At 34.1% G+C, this 13590-nt stretch overlaps 1 pseudogene; it reads left to right on the top strand.

The window, feature by feature from the left end:
* Positions 1 to 1547: 1547 nt before the first annotated feature.
* On the top strand, positions 1548 to 4167 carry LOC105283097 (annotated as a pseudogene).
* Positions 4168 to 13590: the final 9423 nt, after the last annotated feature.

Genomic DNA, 13590 nt, shown 5'->3' with positions numbered 1-13590 from the left:
CATATCTTAGTTGCGGTAGACGCGTTCACGAGATTCACCTGGTTGTTTCCAGTAAAGTCGACTACGTCGAAAGAAGTAATACAAAACTTACGGTCTTTGTTTCAGACTTTCGGAAATCCCACGGAACTAGTCTCCGACAGAGGCACCGCGTTCTCCTCCAGCGAATTTAAAAATTGGGTAGACGGCCGCAGAGTACGTCACCGAATGGTCGCTGTTGCAGCCCCGTGGGCGAATGGACTCGTGGAGCGGGTTAACCGGTTTCTAAAAAGCTCGTTGTCAAAATTAGTAGAGACGCCGGCATCTTGGAAAGAAGATCTCGGAACGGTTCAATATCTAATTAACAACAGTTACCACGCGGTCACGAAGTCCAGCCCCGCAAAACTCCTGTTGGGATATGAACAGCGTAACCATACGGATTTTTCTTTCGCGGAATTCGTTAAAAGTCTAGCTGAAATAGAATCGGATCTTGTTAACGAACGATGCGCCGCGCGAGATCGTGTGTCACAAGCCACTGATCTAGTTAGAAAATACAATAAAATCTACCATGACAATCGATTCAAAAAACCGTCCATATACGAAGAAGGAAATTACGTTTTAATAAGAGATACCAGAGTGAATCCCGGTGAAAGCTCTAAGTTAAAAGCCAAGTATAAAGGGCCGTATGTGATCGCGAAATGTCTTGGCAACAACCGTTACGTTGTTAAGGACATACCCGGCTTTAATATTACGGCTAGACCGTACAATTCTATCCTATCGTCGGATAAGCTCAAGCCGTCGATAAAGGAAATTTGTCCACCGGCCAGCAATTAATAAGTTAAGTTAATTTTCGTTTCGAAAGATAGCTAAAGATATACGAAGTTTATGTTTCTCGATACTTTATCTCGTTATGACTAAAAAGATTATTATTTCAGTTAATTATTACATTATAGCGAAATCTAATAAGATTATTATTTCAGTTAATTGTTACATTATAACGGAATCTTTATGTGATACGGAAACAGGCGAACTCTTTACTCTTAAGGAAATGTGTATCGAGCAAAGACGGTAAAGCGTAATATAAAGAAAGTGTCAACCTACCTTGGCGGCGAGAAAATTTGTAGAACATCGGCTGGAATCACTGTTGCATCGAATAATTGTTGACCTCGAGACGAGGCGAATGTCAGAACGGCCGAGCTGAAAGATATTTGCGGAGCAATCCGTAGGATTGCGCTAGCGGCCTAACAGCTGATCATAGAGACGGCGCCGGAGCGGTCCGATCGCGCCGTAAACGCGCGTGCTCCGAAGTAACCGGAAGTGACGCCGAAATCGAGAAGGTTCGAGCAAAGGATCGTAGTCGTGACGATCCGCCGAATTCGTCACTCTCCCGCGTGAAGGGAACCAAGCACCACGGAGTTCTCGAGAGTCGCGCCGATAAGTCGAACTGTATCCAAATATATTGAAGTGTACGAAAAAGAATAAAGTCGAATATTTACAATTTAAAGTAATCAAGTTGAATTCCTTACATATATTTTTAAAACCACATCGTTTGCTATTTCAAAAAGTATAATACTGTTTACTATATTATTTGTACCTAAAATTTCTAGGTTTAACGACATTTATTTGTAGCAATGTCGTTCACAGGAATTGAATTTACAGATGATAGTGGTGGTGGTGTTGCTCTTGTAAGCAGTCAGTGGCTAACACCACGTAAACAGGAAGTGTTCTGGCCGCCTTACAAATTCCAGTCTCAATGTGATAAAGCTATTAAAAAAGGCATAGTCCCAGAGTAAGACGGTTCTTGGAAAATTTATAAAATTAAACGCTGTTTTTTTGAAACAGGTAAAGTATGAATTATGAAATTTTGTATGAAATACTTATTTTAATATATGTGCAATTGTATTATAGATGACTATAGTAAAGCACAAAGCAAAATAAAGCAAGCACAGATAACTTCTGATTGTCAAAGTGAGATTGATGACATTTTGCCATTAAGGAGGATAATTCGTAAACCAAAAAGGTTAGCACAGGACGACGACAGCAGTGATGATGAGGACAATGCTCTATCAGAGAAGAATAAATTTCCACCACCACCAAAGATTGTCGCATTAAATGACAAAGCCAATGAAAAACAATTATTACCTTCATTATCACGTAAGTTAGATGTATTAATATAATTAGTTATGTTAGTTATATATTAGTTAGTATTTTATTTATTATATATTAATTAGTTATATATTAATATGATAATGATGTTACAGTATTGTGCTTAAGTACATAAATAATTTTGATAATTGTGTTTATATTAAGAAATGCTTACTCTGATTTTAACATCACAAAATGCAAACATCTATTCTTTTGTTTACTTTTGTTTATTCACAGTTGAAGCATAAAAGTGAGAAAGATAAATTGACATTGAAGACAAATATCGACAGACAGAAAAAAACATTATTTTACAAGTTACTCATAGTAAATAAATGAATAGACTGTATAGTATTTAAATGATGTTCAAAATAACTATTTACACATAATTCACATATACTTTTTAGAGACTTTAAAAAGCGTCCACCAAATTGCAACACCTGGTACATCGAACTCTTGTAATAGTGATCCTCCGATATTGTACAGTAATATTTCATCTGATTCGGAACATAGCGTTAGATCGTCTTTGAATAATGTTCCAACTACTTCAACTGTAGTTGAAACTAACTTTCAAGATCGTTTCCACTGTCATGGTATAGGTAAAACTGAAATTATTTGTGAAGAACTTTGCGATTTTAATTATCATATTAACGTATATTATATTTTTTTCAGTTATAAAGAAAATATTTTCCCTCCTTGTCGACATTAAGGAACAAAATAACAAGATATTGTCATTACTTAACGAAAAACAAGTAACTTCAAATACTTTAGCTCACAATCAGTTTAGATTACAAGACTTGCCAGTAAATTTACCCTTATCGACCCAAGCAGATTTGGATATTTTAGAAACTTATCTAAAAAACAGTCAAAATGTATCTACTATGGTAAATAGTTATTATTAAATCAGTACTTATGTTATTTCTTACACAAGTGTATTAATACAAGTTTTAACATTACAGTGTTCATATTTAGCTACTTTAGGTGGCAGAGATATTACATCCAAAACTAACAGAATTTTAAAGTATCTTTTAACAGATAAAGTAGCTTCTAATTACAGTTTTTATGGTAAACGGATGAATAAAAGTCCATTTTCTTCCTTAAAATGCTGCAGTGTTGTACTTCGTAAGTATTTCTTTTTCATAGAATTTAAAAGAGTTTTATTATATAGTACATTTCCTTACAACTACGATTCGCATAGAAATTTTATAATGTTTATTATAAAATTATTTTATTATACATTTAATTAATTATTAGCTAAAACATCTAATAAGATTGTGCTAATATTATTAAATAAAAAAATTATGAGCATACAATTGCTTTATTCGCATGGTTATCATTAATATTTGACAGTTCTAAACTATTAAATATAAAATAAAAATATATTAATATTGTTATAAAAAATTATATAAAATTATATAAAATTTATATAAAATTAATAATTATTAGTAACATTGGAACAGTTTTAATAGACCTTTAGCTAATATTACTTACACAATATGAAATTTCTATGCCGCGCAGTTCTAAGGAAAAATACTGTATATTACTCATATATTTAATACAAGTTTTTGTTATTATAGAATCGGTAAAGTCTACATCAAGTCACACAGAAAAGGAAATTGAAGATGTGATTAAGGTATGGCTTAAACACGCACCTCAACGTATAAAAATTCGCAATATTACAAATAAAACTACTGAACACGATTAAGTAAAATTATATTAATATTAAGTAAATTGTTGTATTCTCTGCCATTATCGCACCGAAATTTGCTTATTTTTGCGTTATGGTAACTTGAAGCCATTTTTACATATAATTTGAAATAACGAAGTACTTCAGTTTTACTTTTTAATATGTATACTGCACAAAAATGCGTGAAATCATCATAACATGATTCACTATGATTCCGTTGATCATTTGAGTCAGTTTAAGCCCGTTTTATGTGACTTAGAATTTGCGTGAAGAGACAATGGATGAGTTAAGTTTGTGTTGCATATACTTTTGAATGTATACAACTTGTTTCATATAATTTTTGGATTAATTGTGAATGCATCTTGTATATAATTTTTGGATATTGCACTGACAACATCCATTTTTGAACAAATACTAAATAAATTGCATTGATTTCATATCCATTTGTGAACAATTCACTTTTCAATAAATAATGATATACTTGGCTAATTGCATTAATTTCATGTATATTTTTGAAGAAATAAATTTTCATAATACACTTTTTTAGAAAGGTTCAATATCATGTGAAAACGTTGAGTAAATCTGCAGACCATGCTTTTTCAAAATTCATTACTTTTTCTTTACAAGAAATGGAAGAGTCGGAACGTAGTATAAGGAGAAACAATATTTCAAGATCTCACTGCACCACTCGATCAATTATTGTAATAAGATGTTTTTTTAATTTTAAAACATTCTTTCAACTTAATTACGAAGGTTTTTTATTCATTTTGTTTTTTTCATTTTTTATTTATGAGAGTTATTGATATTGTTTGAGAACACGCGAGTCGGCTGGTAGGTTCGCGGTGAGATGGACGATTACAACGGGCACAAAGAAATGACTCGCGGTGCGTGTAATTTATGAGTTGTCTTTTATTGTATAAAACAGAAAATGTACACTATTTACATAGGCGATGCACGGTGACTGCGCGAATACGGTACACACGGCACGGCACGTCGTATGATAACGTCTTTGTCTCTGGTAGAGAAGGCTCAAGAAGCCTCGCGATCGCGGCACACGTGCACCGCACGTGGTCGCCTGAGAAGCACACGGGCTTTTCCGATATTATTGATACGTAGAGCGCCGCGGATGAGTGGCCACTGCGTTCTATTAACGCCCGAGAATTGCACTAATCACTTTCATGAGCCGTACAACTAAACTATGCACTAAACTAGCCTAGTGAGACGAGTGCGCACTTTGGTGTTAGCCCATGGCTGGTGTCACGTACAGAGTCCGCGTACAGAGCGAGACGACGCCCGTGAAGACGAAGTAGCCCGACCGGGGGCGCGGTAAGACGACGCGACGCGATCGCGACCGATAGGTGACGTCATCTCGCGGATCGATGATCGATTCCGCAACAAATATATATGTATTTCTTTATCAGTAACAGATCGATCTTTTTTAATTTATTCTGTGTTCAAGTTTAACCAAAGATGTACTTAAAGTTTTCGTTGAGAATGTAAATGCTTAAATGGCAAATTATTATATGCATTTTTATTTTATTGAAACTAGCGTCCAAGCTAGTTAAAAATATTAAAACATGTTGAGTTATTGTAATCTTAATATAAAAAATTATTAAGTGTTATTTTTATTATTACAATCGGTAACGTAGTTTAAGAAAATTTTGTAATAAAATGTTATCAATAAATTTTGTCAATAAAATTTTTCAATAAAAGTATATTATCATGTTTTAATAATGAATAAAACAATTATACAATTATGTTAAATTATGTTTTGGCCAATATTGTCATGGATGATCTGGAAACGTACTGTTTGTCACAACTTAAATTCAGTATTTCATGCTTTTATAAATACGTGGATGACATTTTCGCTATTCTTCCGAAAGCGCAGCTTTCCGAAGTACTTAACGTTTTCAATAATTACCATCCTTGGTTATCATTCACGTATGAATTGGAATGTAATGACACTTTGAGTTTTTTAAATACGACGGTTTACAGAGAAGAGGGATCACTTATGACCAATTGGTATCGTAAGCCAACTTTTTCAGGTCGGTACATTTAACTTCTTTTTTAGTCACCCTTTAAAATATAAAATCAACACGATTGTAAACTTTGTTGACCACGCTATTTTATTAGCAGACAGTCGTTTCCACGAAGCAAATATTAAAATTGTTGAAGACATCTTGACCAACAATTGTTTTCCCATTAAATTGATTAAAAAAGTTGTTAAACAATTTAGACGGGTTAGGGAACTGAGTTTGCGTGCTCGAGACAATGTTGAGACATCCCAAAATACAGTTACAGGACAAAAATAGTTACAGGAGGCCGTTTATTGCGATCCCGTATTGCAGGCCCTACAGAGATGAGATTAACAGAATTCTACGTGATAGCGAGTTTGATGTAGCACATACGGTACTTAAAAGGCTTGGTTGCGTTATACGTAAAGGCAAAGACAGATTACAACAGCACAAACGGACGAATGTAGTTTATCAAATTGATTGCAATGATTGTGACGCGGTGTATGTGGGACAGACCAAAAGAAGTTTGAAGACTAGGGTTGGTGAGCACAGACGAAATATTAATGAGTTTTCTTAACAATACTCAGTAGTTACAGAACACCGTCTTTCATGTGGCCATGACTTCGATTGGTCTAACCCCACGGTTTTACACACTGAGAAACATTGGCGCAAAAGACACATAGCTGAAATGTTTTTTATTAAAAGATCGGACAATGCAATCAATTTACAAACCGATACGGAAAATTTGAACACTGTGTATGATGGTCTTGGTTTCCGGACTGTTTTTGATCCTTGAAGTGTGTTTTTGTTTTGCTTCGACGCACAGTTTCTCACTTGCCTTTATTCGATCTAGACGTGCTTTGCAACGTGTCTTACTTCTGTATTGGCCTTTGTGTAGACTAATTTTTTGTTGTGAGTATTGTAATTTTTTAATTTTTGTGATTTCTTTCCTTGTAATTGCGTTTGTAATTTTAGATGTACATTATTTAATACATTCATACGTAAGTTATACGGCAAAGAAATAAAATAAATAGGCGTGAATGGACATTATCTGCGAGCAATCAATGCATAAAAATTATATATATACAATATACATTTATTCCTATGTTTGCAAAAATGCAAAGAATGTAAAGAATACAAGCAGTATGAAAGAAAGAATATCATAACGGGTAATTATAAATATAGTGAAGGAGAGAAGCGAGAACGTGAAATGAAATATTCCAAAAGCATGAAACAACGATCGACTGATTAGAAAGAGACTGAATGACTGCGAGAGTGAATGAGAGACAGAAAGAGCGAGCGATGAAATGCAAGTAAGCACCAAAACTCTTGTAGAGGTTTACTTTCAAGATTTGGAAGAACAATCCCGGTAAAAAATTTTTTATAGATCATCATATAAAACTATACGTAATTATGTATCAAATATGTCCATATATGTCCATACATACTTCCTTTCTCTTGTATAATTTCCGATCACATATATGTAGAACAAGTAATAAGAAAAATAATTGAAAAATAAGTAGAAAAGTAATTTGCGCATTGTCTTTTTGTAAAATTGTGATTTTGTATAATTATGAGATAATATTTTATACATCATCATATATAATCGTATATAACATGTTTCTATATATATAGATAATATCAATAATAATAATTCCGCCAGATAACTTTTGTATTACACTTGCCAGAATTGTCGAACAATAAATATCTTTTGTAATTAAAGTTATCTGGCGGAATTATTATTATTGATATTGATACAACACCATGGACTTAAATAGGGTGTCTAACATTGCAAGGAATGGATTTTACGGATTTATTTATATTTGCACTTGAGAAGGGCCCGAATTGGGGTCGAAACGTCGTGCTTTTGTATTACACTTGCCAGAATTGTCGAACAATAAATACCTTTTGTATATATAGATAATATTTATACATCATCATATATAATCGTATATAATATGTTTCTATATATAGAAATATGTTATATACGATTATATATGATGATGATAAAATATTATCTCACAATTATACAAAATAACAATTTTACAAAAAGACAATGCGCAAATTACTTTTCTACTTATTTTTCAATTATTTTTCTTATTATTTGTTCTACATATATGAGAAATTATACAAGAGAAAGGAAGTATGTATGGACATGTATGGACATATTTGATACATAATTTTATATGTTTCTATATAATTACGTACAGTTTTATAAGATGATATATAAAAAATTTTTTACCGGGTATTGATTTATGAATTGCAACAATTCATAATTCGGGCCCCTAAAAATCATAATCCGACCCTGGCGAGGCGCGAAGAAGCCAAAACGAGCAATAGAGCGAGCATGCAATCAAGTGAAAGTAGACACATATGTGTGGCGACATGTATGTATAATACTTCACACACATGAACAGACGAAGATAATGCTGCCGTGCTAGCAGATTGTGGCGCCATCTCTCGTAAGATCCGGCACCTACTTTTGTACGAATTACTGCTCTTTTTTATCATCTCCATCTGTATTTGAGGTTATAAAATTTACATTACTAATATCTTTTTTTCTAGGCTTTTAATCTTAGTTCTAATTACATAATATTTGTCTTAAATGTTGTCCCTAGAGGGCGGCAGTCTTATTTGGTATATATATTTGTAGATTTTCTTGTATTCAGTCAATATTGTTGTCAGGTGACAGCTCTACATGCCAAGACAAAATGCTATTTTTACTTTTTTTCGTTTTGCCTATAAAGTTGAGTGTCGCCCTCGTCATTTTTCTGCGTACTTTAATCGTGTGGAAGAATTTTGCAATTTTGTAAAGCAAATTCAAAGATATTCGTAATATAAAATATCGGTTAATATAAAATGTCCCTAGCCACTCCAGCATCCCCTTAAGAGCTGATAAATTGTATCAACATATATGGCTGCATACAACACGTTTCCTGGGTGATTTCTTGATACCGTGCGATGGTTTGTATTCGTTATTGGATCATTTGTAATAATTTCTTCTCTTTGCGTCATTTTTGCGCGGTATACATCTTGTATGAAAAAAAAGCAATGGTAGTAATGATAAAAGAATGCAACATTTAAAATCATATTACCATAAAAACTTATAAATGAATATGTACTTTTTTATACATTTCGGAAAAATTGGTCATTTTTCATAGCTACAATTCTAGTCTCGTAGAAAATATGTGCTTTGGCTGTTTCTGCTGTGGGTATTTTAAAACATAAACTTTCATAGTCTCCCGCGAAAAAAGAAGAAAGTTTGTTGCTTGGATTCCGTCGATCAATTGTCGCTTTATTGTTTTCGTGTTTCAATTGTTTAAAAAGCTTCATGTCTCACTTCGATCCTGTGCATGTCGTGAAACGTGATAGAAAGTGCGATCAACATGGCTCACAATTTCACAAATAATGAGATGTGCGACATGATTTTTCTGTACGCTATGTGCGAGCGACGATCGAGGGAAACTGCGAAAATTTATGCTCGTAGATACCCAAAGCAAATACAACCACATCACTCATTTTTTATGAGACTCGAGTCGCGGCTGCGAACAAATGGTCAATTTAGACCTATTAAGCGGACAGGTACATATTTAGTTATAAGATCTTCTAATAATATTATTTTAAATATTGTGTCTTTAATCGTTACTTTTATACTTCGTATAGGACGACCACGGCGTATAGATACTGCACCGATTTTGCAAATGGTCACTGACGACCCTAATATCAGCACACGAGTCGTCGCGCGGTATCAAAGTGCCTCCCAAGCAACAGTGTGCAGGGCTTTAAAGTTGGCTCACTTCCATCCTTACAAGATAAGGCTGACTCAAGAGCTGCATGCAAATGATGAACTTCGCAGATTGAGGTATTGTCGGTGGTTTCTTGATGTGAGTGAGGAAAATTACTATTTTTCCAAGTACATTCTGTTTTCAGACGAATGCACTTTCCAGAATAATGGCAATGTCAACCGCCATAACTCACATTACTGGGTCACCGAAAATCCTCACTGGATGCAGCAAGCGCATACGCAAGTCAGGTGGTCAGTGAACGTTTGGGCGGGCATTCTCGGTGATAACATCATTGAACCATATTTCATTGATGGTAACGTCAATGGTAACGAATACCGGAGATTTCTCAACAATGAACTTGTTGCCTTGTTGGATAATGTGCCGCTGGAATTGCGTATGAATATGTGGTTCCAGCAAGATGGCCATCCTGCACATACTGCTAAGGCAACGAGGGAATTATTAAATGAGAAATTCGGTAACCGTTGGATCGGACTTCATGGTCCCCGAGAATGGCCACCACGTTCACCAGACCTTACACAATTGGACTTTTTTTGTGGGGTCATATAAAGCAGCAAATTTATACAACGCAACCTGTCAGCGTTGAAGATCTGAAGGACAGAATTGTACGTGTTTCCCGTGCAATAAGTCCTTAGACCTTGCAACGGGTGCGTTGCGCGCTCTTGAAAAGGGCCAGATTTTGTGAGAGGATGGAGGGGGGCCACTTTGAGCACCTGTTAAAATAATATTTTGATATATTGATGACATGTTGCGCACGGCCACACGTTGATGTTTTTTGTCTACGTGTGCTCTTACGCAACATGACTTCAATATATCTATTATTTGCGCTTTGCTCGAAAATAGGTCTAAAACAGTGGTACGATAGGGCTCCAGGTGAAGGTCCACTTAAAAAAAATCGAACGTGCCATTGGTGGTACTTCAAGAGTGGTGCGGAAATCCACCGTTAGTATTTTTTATATTTAAAAATTATTATAATATTTTTATATAGCTATACAGTCTGCTGTACAATTTGTTTACAGAAAAGTAAAATTATGCATGATTTATAAGAAAATAATAGAATATTTTTGTATTATTTCTACCCCGCTACCCCCGAAATGTTCCGCGTAGGCATGACAAGAAATTTCCACCAAGTAATGTCATTAATAACTCATTATTTATAAAAAAATCGTATATAAAGATACACAAGATTCATGCGGTAGATTATACAATAATAAAAAATCACGTTAAGCAAACTACGTAAAAAAATATATTGTGGATGTATTTGAGAAGTATGCATGCATGGCACATACATCAATTGACCCCCTAATCTTTTACATACCTGTACATTACCAGACGCACAGTCGATCCAAGCGGCTGACATCTATGGATCGATCGATTCATCGTATCTGCTGCGGTCAGTAACCCATCTTCCATGGTAAAACGTTGTCGCAGGAATTAAGATTCACCTATACCCATATAGCACAAAATATTCGGAGAATATTCTAACAACATAATTTCCATATATTCTGAGAATATTCGAAAAGAATATTCGTGAACAGTTCCACAAATGTTCTAAATGTTATTGGTATATTATTTGGTAAGTATACTCAGAATATTCTAATGATATTTAAATTAATATTCTTATAATATTTTATTTCGTTTGTTATGTATCTAAATATTCCTATAACGTCCTACGAACTTTTCTATATAAAAATAACATTAATCGACTTATCAGGTCACACTTTTTATTCATTCCGTATTGTGATGCATTTCGTAGTATTTTCGTTTCATGTTATTTTATATTGAAATGTTACGTAGAATTATATTTCAGTTAAATATTTCAGTTTATAAAAGTAATTATTTCAGTTTTCAGTTTAATCTTAGTATAAAGAACATTGCATTAAGATTTTAATAGAAACAATATATTGTTAAAAACTTAGAGGTTTTTCGTATTACCTGAGCTAAAGTGTACTTATCGTATATGTACCGATTTCATGTCCATTTTTTATACTCCATTTGCACACGATTTTATTTTATTATATTATATATAATTAAATATATAATTATATTAAGATTAGAAATTATTCGCCAGGCAGTTCAATTCAAGTAAATTATCATCGCGTTTTCCTGGCAATGTCTGATGTCGACACCACGCGTAAGGTGTTTATATGGTCTGTTGCGAGAGGATATCATCACACGCCCCAAGTGGTCGAATTGGAAAGACGCCCGCACGGAATGAGGGAGGTTCCGGGTTCGAATCCTGGCGTGGGGTGGTATTTTTTCGCAACAAAATACTGTTAATTACTGATTCTTCATTAATTATTGAGTCTTATTTTTAATTGTTTCGTTCCGGGAAAAGAAGTTACTACGTTATAAAGTCTAACGATATGTTAGCGCGTAATTGGGGGCGGGGGGGAATAAGGGAGTAAATAACTGCATTATGTCTAACGAATTGTTGGCATGCAGCTAATACAAATAATTCTGTCCGTCCATCAGACATTGCCAGGAAAACGCGGTGATAATTTACATAATTATATTAAATAAAATCTATATATTATTTACATCTATACATTTTGTCCATTACCTAGTATACTTTCCCACAATATTCCTAGAATATCCTATAGAATATCCTATAGAATATATATAGAAACAGTCCATAAACATACGCACAATGTTCATAGAATATGCTACAAAATATTTATAGAACATTCAGAGAATGTGAGTTTTTGTCTTCAAATGTTCCATGGAAGGTTTACAGAAACTCTGAAGCATTATATGAGAATATTCTAAACATTCTCCGATATTATTCTATGAATGATCATAGAACGATCTTGTGCTGTATGAGTCTGCTCGTAGGGCACATAGCGAAAAAATAAGATCTTTTTCTTATGCAAATCATACCCAAGCTATCGATTGAGCCTACTTAGAACTTGATCAATTCACCCGTTATTGAGATCTGATAATTTCGGGTACTCGCAGCTCGCCGACTTGCGTAAATTCACGGTGCGGTCTTGCGCTATGCGTTTACTTGATATCTATGACATTCTCAACTTTCTTTTAATTTTTGAGTTGTAGTACTCTCTAAGTGCAAATTTTCTCCATGTGCGTATCCTTTCTAGTAAATAAAAGACTACTCCTTAGGTCACAGTATATAATACATCTTTCGTTAATTATATATATATATATATATATATATATATATATATATATAATTCATTGCAAAATGATATCCGAGAGACATCGAAGGGATGTCTAAAGGACATTTTATATCCTGTGGACATCCCTACGACGTCCTTTAGACTTTTGTGCGTGATGATATCCTGACATGGGGATATCCTGCAGATATCCTGTCGATATCACGCGATACGAAGATTTCAGTAGGATATCGTAAGGATATCCTTTTGGGATATCCTAGATGCTACTTACTTGGATATCTCTGTGATTGTACTAGTAAATCTGCGACAATTTGGGATATCCTCAGGATAAAGTGTGCTGTGTGGATATAGATTGTTTCCTAGAGCACCAACTGACAGGGCCTCCATAATAGAATATCAAGCGACGTGATAGCATACATAAAAAAAATACAATATAGCCGCATGAGAAATAGCGCCGTTTGATACGACACTGGCGCCTCGAGGCGCTATGAAGTAAATGCACTAACCTTTATTGGAATTTCATATTAGTGCAGATGTATGAACATATAAATATATACATTTTCACTTATCTTATTATGCTATGCTTGCTTCAAAAAATATCAAAAATAATTTAAGAATTAATAAATATAATAAGTTAATAAGTATAACAGTTTTCTTAGTGTCTTTCTCATATATTGGATCGGTGCTATAGACCAAAAGTTTCTGCATAGTCCACTTTCTATAATATCTGCTGTATTTTTGCAATCACCAATTAAATGCGACAAACATAAGTAGAAGCTCTTACACTGTAATAATTGCTATCGTTAAACGCTATTTAAAGAGTAAGACCAAAT

The sequence above is a fragment of the Ooceraea biroi genome, chromosome 4 (assembly GCF_003672135.1).
Source record: "Ooceraea biroi isolate clonal line C1 chromosome 4, Obir_v5.4, whole genome shotgun sequence".
In the NCBI taxonomy this organism is placed as follows: Eukaryota; Metazoa; Arthropoda; class Insecta; order Hymenoptera; family Formicidae; genus Ooceraea; species Ooceraea biroi.
This window is presented reverse-complemented; position numbering and strand designations above follow the sequence as displayed.